The following is a 5,805-nucleotide window of genomic DNA, read 5'->3' as shown; positions in this document are numbered from 1 at the left end:
CGTATTTTTATTCCTATGTCTTTTAAATAAAAGATTGCTGAAATGCACTTTTGTAAGACAAGTTGTATCAGTTTTGTTGTGTGACTAGATATTGGCATTGTATAGCAGACTTTTTATGTTACTATTTGTATAATAAGTCCTAGTTACCTACAACATGTAAATTCCACATACCACCTTCATATAATTATCTTTAATTCATAGCTTCTCATCTGTCTCCTGGCAATTTCATCGATCCTCAAGAAAATAGTGTGTCTGTGTCCGAGAACATCGAAAGTGCAATAATTGAAAAGCAGAATATGGCAGATTTTGATAATCTGAAGAAACGAGAAATTGTTGGAAACATTTGGATATCGCAGCATCTGTGGGGATTTGATTTAACTTTTCTGGTCAACGACCTCATCAGAATTTGGACAAATTAGAGATGTAATAGGTTTTGAGCAAAGGGTAGGCTGGAGAAAGGGGGTGAAAAAACAAGACAAGTTGTAAAGCAATTCAGCTATCTTAGAGACCAAAGGCAATGGTGATAGTGCAAGAAAAGAAACTGATAAAGTACTTTAAGGCTACACTACTGCCTGCAAGCAAAACCATAACAGGCAAAGAAATGGGTTCCAGAGACACCTAATTGAAAGATGAGGCATTGTTCCTTGAGCTTATGTTGAGCTTCATTGAACAGTACAGCAGGTCAAGGACAGGGATACGTGTGTGTAAGCCAGGTGGACAGTTAAAATGATAGGCTATTGGAATTTGGGGCTTATGCTTGCAGACTGAATGGATGTACTCTGCAAAACCGGTCTTCCCTGTGAAGAGGAGACTACGTTGTAGGCAGGACATTGACGAAGTATGTTTGAATCACTGCTTCACTTGAAGGGAAGTTTGAGACCTTGGACAGTGAGAGAGAGGAAGTAAAAGTTGCATTTGCAACAAACAAAAGTGAAGTCCTGGTCTGGATAGCAAAGATGGAGTCACTCAACTTTCTTATGACAAAAAAAAGATGCCAGTATCTCGTCCAATGCCAGCATTTTTAAAAATTTATTCAAGGGATGTGGGCATTGTGGGCTGGGCCATCATTTATTGCCTACCCCTAGTTGCCCTTGAGAAGGTGATAATGAATTGCCTTCTTGAACCCACATTGTCACATTACCCACAATACCATTAGGGAGGGAATTCCAGGATTTTGACCCAGTGACAGTGAAGGGATGGCAACATGTCTCCAAGTCAGGATGGTGAGTGGCTTTGAGGGAACTTGCAGTTGGTGGTGTTCCCATGTATATGCTGCCTTTGTCCTTCTAGATGAAGTGTTCGTGGGTGTGGAAGGAGGATCTTTAATGAATTTATGCAAAACACACAATGCAACTGAATATCAATGCTGGAGGGAGTGGGCTTGTTTGTGGATGTCATGCTCATCAAGTGGACTGTTCTGTGCTGGATGGTGTCAAGCTTCTGGAGTGTGTTTGGATTTGCACCCATCTCAACAAGTGGGGAGTATTCCATCACACTTCTGACTTGTGATGTGTGGCTAATGGATAGGCTTTGGGGATCAAGAGGTGAGTTACTTGCCATAGTATTCCTAGCCTCTGACCTGCTCTTGTAACCAGTGTTTATGGTAGGTCCAGTTGCATTTCAGGTCAATGGTAAGCCTCCCAGGATGTTGGTAATGGAGGGAGGATTCAGTGATGGTAACACTGAATGTTAAGTGGCAGTGTTTAGATTCTCTTGTTGGTGATGATCATTGCCTGGTATTTGTGTGGCACAAATGGTTCTTGCCACTTGTCAGCCCAACCATCTCCCTATGTGCCAAGTATGACTCCAACCAGTGGAGAGTTTGCTCCCAATAGGCATTAATTCCAGTTTTGCTAGGGCTCCTTGATAACACACTCAGTCAACTGCAACCTTGATGTCAAGGGTTGTCACTCCCGCCTCTCCCCTGGAACCCAGTTCTTTTGTCCATGTTTGAAACAAGGCTGTGATGAGGTCAGGAGCTGAGTGGCCCTGGCAGAACCCAAACTGGGCGTCACTGAGTAGGTTATTGCTTGACAATATTGTTGATGATACCTTCCATCACTTCACTGAAGATCGAGAGTAGACCGATGGGTAAGTAACTGTCCGGGTTGGAGTTGTCCTGCTTTTTGTTTACAGGATATACCTGGGCAATTTTCCACGTTGCTGGGGACTATACTGGAAGAGCTTGGCTAGGGGAGCAGCAGGTTCTGGAGCACAAATCTTCAGTACTATTGTCAGGACCCATCGTCTTTGCAGCGCCTCCAACTGTTTCTTGATATTATGTGGAGTGAATCAAATTGGCTGCAGCTGGGTCTCTGTGATGTTGGCAATCATTGGATGAAGCAGAGGTGGATCATCCACTTGGCACTTTTCGCTGAAGATCACAGTGAATGCTTCAACCTTATCTTTTACACTGAAGTGATGGGCTCTTCTGTCATTGAGGATGGGCATGTTTGTGGAACCACCTTCTCCAGTGAGTTGTTTAATTGTCCACCACCATTCACGACTGGCTGTGGCAGGACTGCAGAACTTTGATTTGATCTGTTTGAGCTGAAAATGTGTTGCTGGAAAAGCGCAGCAGGTCAGGCAGCATCCAAGGAGCAGGAGAGTCGACGTTTCGGGCATGAGCCCTTCTTCAGGATTCATCAGCAGAGAGAGGAAGGTATGTGTAATCAGGAAGTTCCCTTGCCCATGTTTAACCTGAGGCTTCACGGTGTCTGGGCAATGTTAAGAGCTCCCTGGGCAACTCTGTCCCAAATTATACCTCTGATCTCCAGCATCTGCAGTCCTCACTTTCTCCTTTGAGTTTGGGATCGCTCAGCTATATTTATCACTTGTTGCTTATCCTGTTTGGTATTTGGTAGCTTCACTGACTTGACATTCCATTTTTAGGTATGTCCAAAGTTGCTCATGGCCTGCCCTCCTGCACTCTCCTTTGAACCAGGTTTGATTCCCTGGCGCGATGGTAATAGCGGAGTGGGGAATATGCCAGGTCACGTGATTTCAGATTGTGCTGGAGTACAGTGCTGTTGCTGTTGATGGTCTACAGTGCCTCATGGATGCTCAGTCTTAATTTGTTAGATCTGTTAGATGTCAGTTCCATTTAGCATGGTGATAGTGCCACTCAATACAATGGAGGGTATTCTTGATATGAAGATAGGATTTCAACTCCACAGGACGGTGCAGTGGTCACTGTCAGTACTTAAGTGTAGTTCAACATGGAGGATATTGATTCATCAGCAGAGAGAGGAAGGTATGTGTATTCAGGAAGTTCCCTTGCACATGTTTAACCTGAGGCTTCATGGTGTCCAGGCAATGTTAAGGGCTCTCAGGGCATCTCGGTCCCAAATTATACCCTTGAGCTGCCACAATGGGACAGGACATATCCAGGAACGATGCTGGTGATGTCTGGGACACTGTCTGTAAAGTATGATTCCATGAATATGATTATGTCAGCTCTCCCAATTTTAGCACAAGACCCCAGATGTTAGTAAAGAGGATTTATAAGGTTGACAGGCTGTTTTTGCTGTTGTTTCTGGTGCCAAGGTCAATGCCACATGGTCTATTCAGTCTCACTTTGTTGAGACTTTGTACACATTGGCACAACTGAGTGACTTGCTGAGCCATTTGAGGGCAGTTAAGAGTCAGACACATTGCTGTGGGTCTGGAGTCACTTGTAGGCCAGATCAAGTAAGAATGGCTGATTTCCTTCCCTGGAGGTCTTTTTTTTGCCGTGATTAAAAGTCATTTTAATGAAGAAATCTAATTACAAACTCACACTGCTTTTTCGGCATAGTTAAAAACTAACAGCAATCATCTAGGCCTCACCTTGGCCCACAGTGCCTCTCTGTGGGAACATGGATAAACTGCAGATTTAATTACTTAGAGAATCCCTGCATTGTGTTAAAATTGTTGAAAATCTTTTAAATATTCAAATTTTCACTCAAGAATGTATTTACTCAAGAACTGCCTGATTGAGATCTGTCCTCATCACCTAGACTTCACTTTCTCTAAAGAAAAAAACAAGAACATTATAGAACTGTCACTTTTTATGGTTTACATAAGAAACAAGCTTGTCCACTTTTAAATATATCTTAGAAAAAGTTGAGTAGCCATGAAGAGGAGCCTTAATTTAAACTGGTGACTTAAGTCATCATTGCAGCACCTCAAACAAACTGGAACAGTTAGACAATTTCAGATGGTAAGTCAACATTGTTTCCTAGTCCTTTTTGAAGGAGGTGCATCTCCATCTCCTTGATCAGCTGGTTCGTCTTCACTGTCATCTTCATCGGCAGTGCTAGAGGCCGGGCTTTCTGGGCAGGTCTGCCCTTGCTTCCCTGGAGGTCATTACTGGCCATCAATAGTTTCTCAATTTGAGGGTTTTTTTTAATTCAAATTCATCATTTGCTGTAACAGGTTTCAAACCCAGGTCCCCAGAACATTAGCAGTAATACCACTAGATCATAGTCTACTCACATTGACATGGTCCATAAGCCTAGCCTTACACTTTTGGAGTTACTGCTGAAAGTCAGTTCTTTCGATAAGTCTAAGATACAACATAGCCATCAGATCAGAGTACCACCCAAATCAGGATGCCAGTGCTGTAAGACAATATTTCCCAAGCATGTCTAAAGTCTGGGTTTGTATAAACATTGCTTGCTTTAACTAGCAGAGAAAAAAATACAGCTATTGGTAAGGAAATGTAAATTGTTAAATACAGTTTGAAAGCATGCAGAACTTTAGTTTCCTCCTTTTATGACCTCACCTGCTATCATAGTTCAGGTTGGCAGAATAGGTCAGTAGGAACTATTGATATCTCTATGGTTGCTAGCCTTGTGAGCAGCCAATACATTATATTCTATAGTATTTATTAAAGGTTGGTACCATCAGTTTTCCTAGGCCAGTGAGGGGAATATTTTTTTGCTCCGCAGTACTTTGGTGAAATGATTGAAATAGCTATTTTATTTCTATTCCCCACCATCAATATCAGTTCACAAGCATATGTGCGTTATTTAAAATGAAGAGTGTTTAATTCACCGCACCCTTGAGTATATAGTTTTCAGCCTCTGAATTGTTCAACCTATGCTGTTTCTGTAGCTATGTCTAACCTGCTATCATGCTTTGGTTGCACTGATTTCTCCAACATCTTGTCCTTTACTACACCACTGGCAGGCCCCTCACATTTAGGGCCTTCTAGACTCTCTCTAGTCCATCCTTTGGCTTCAGTTTGTAGTAATCCAAATGTCCGAGTGTCTTCGATTGTGCTGCTGGGAAATGCCTTGGGGTGTACTTCTATGCTGCATTAAAAAAAGGGCAAGGTCAGAAGCCACATTTTGAAGTAAAATCATTGCTGATATAAATACAATGGTTTCAGACTCTAAGCTAGCAGAAACCCAAATCTATTTTGGAATATCGCTACTGCAATCTTTGCACAAATTAATTTTTCTTCCTCATTGCCCTATATTAACTTTTGAAATTGCAGCATGCACATTTGTAGAGCCGTACACTTTAGTGATACAGACAAAAATTGTTCATTTTCTGTCTTGTTGTACCCCACAAAAGTTACTCCATCTCCTCCAGCCCTCTGACCCCCTCACACCATATTCTCATTGTTCCTCTGGCTCTGGTCTACTTTCTAATGCTTTCCTCATCACAACATTTCCAGGCATGGCTTCACCACCGGGGCCTCATGTTCTGGATTCCTTCCCTTAACCCATCCTATTCATCTCCCTCTCCTTTCAAGACTCTGCTTTGGCCAACCTGTTTATGCTTCTGTCTTTTTAGGGAGGGACTTGGACATTTTGT

At 42.5% G+C, this 5,805-nt stretch overlaps 1 protein-coding gene across 1 annotated transcript in view; it reads right to left on the bottom strand.

The window, feature by feature from the left end:
- Positions 1-5,245: 5,245 nt before the first annotated feature.
- Positions 5,246-5,805, bottom strand: part of pllp (plasmolipin) — a 41,996-nt gene continuing 41,436 nt past the window's right edge. The window contains exon 5 of the transcript XR_009645583.1: positions 5,246-5,297. The gene's annotated coding sequence lies outside the window, so the exon portion shown is untranslated. The remainder of the gene's footprint in view (positions 5,298-5,805) is intronic.

The sequence above is a fragment of the Hemiscyllium ocellatum genome, chromosome 17, assembly GCF_020745735.1.
Source record: "Hemiscyllium ocellatum isolate sHemOce1 chromosome 17, sHemOce1.pat.X.cur, whole genome shotgun sequence".
Taxonomy (NCBI): Eukaryota; Metazoa; Chordata; class Chondrichthyes; order Orectolobiformes; family Hemiscylliidae; genus Hemiscyllium; species Hemiscyllium ocellatum.
This window is presented reverse-complemented; position numbering and strand designations above follow the sequence as displayed.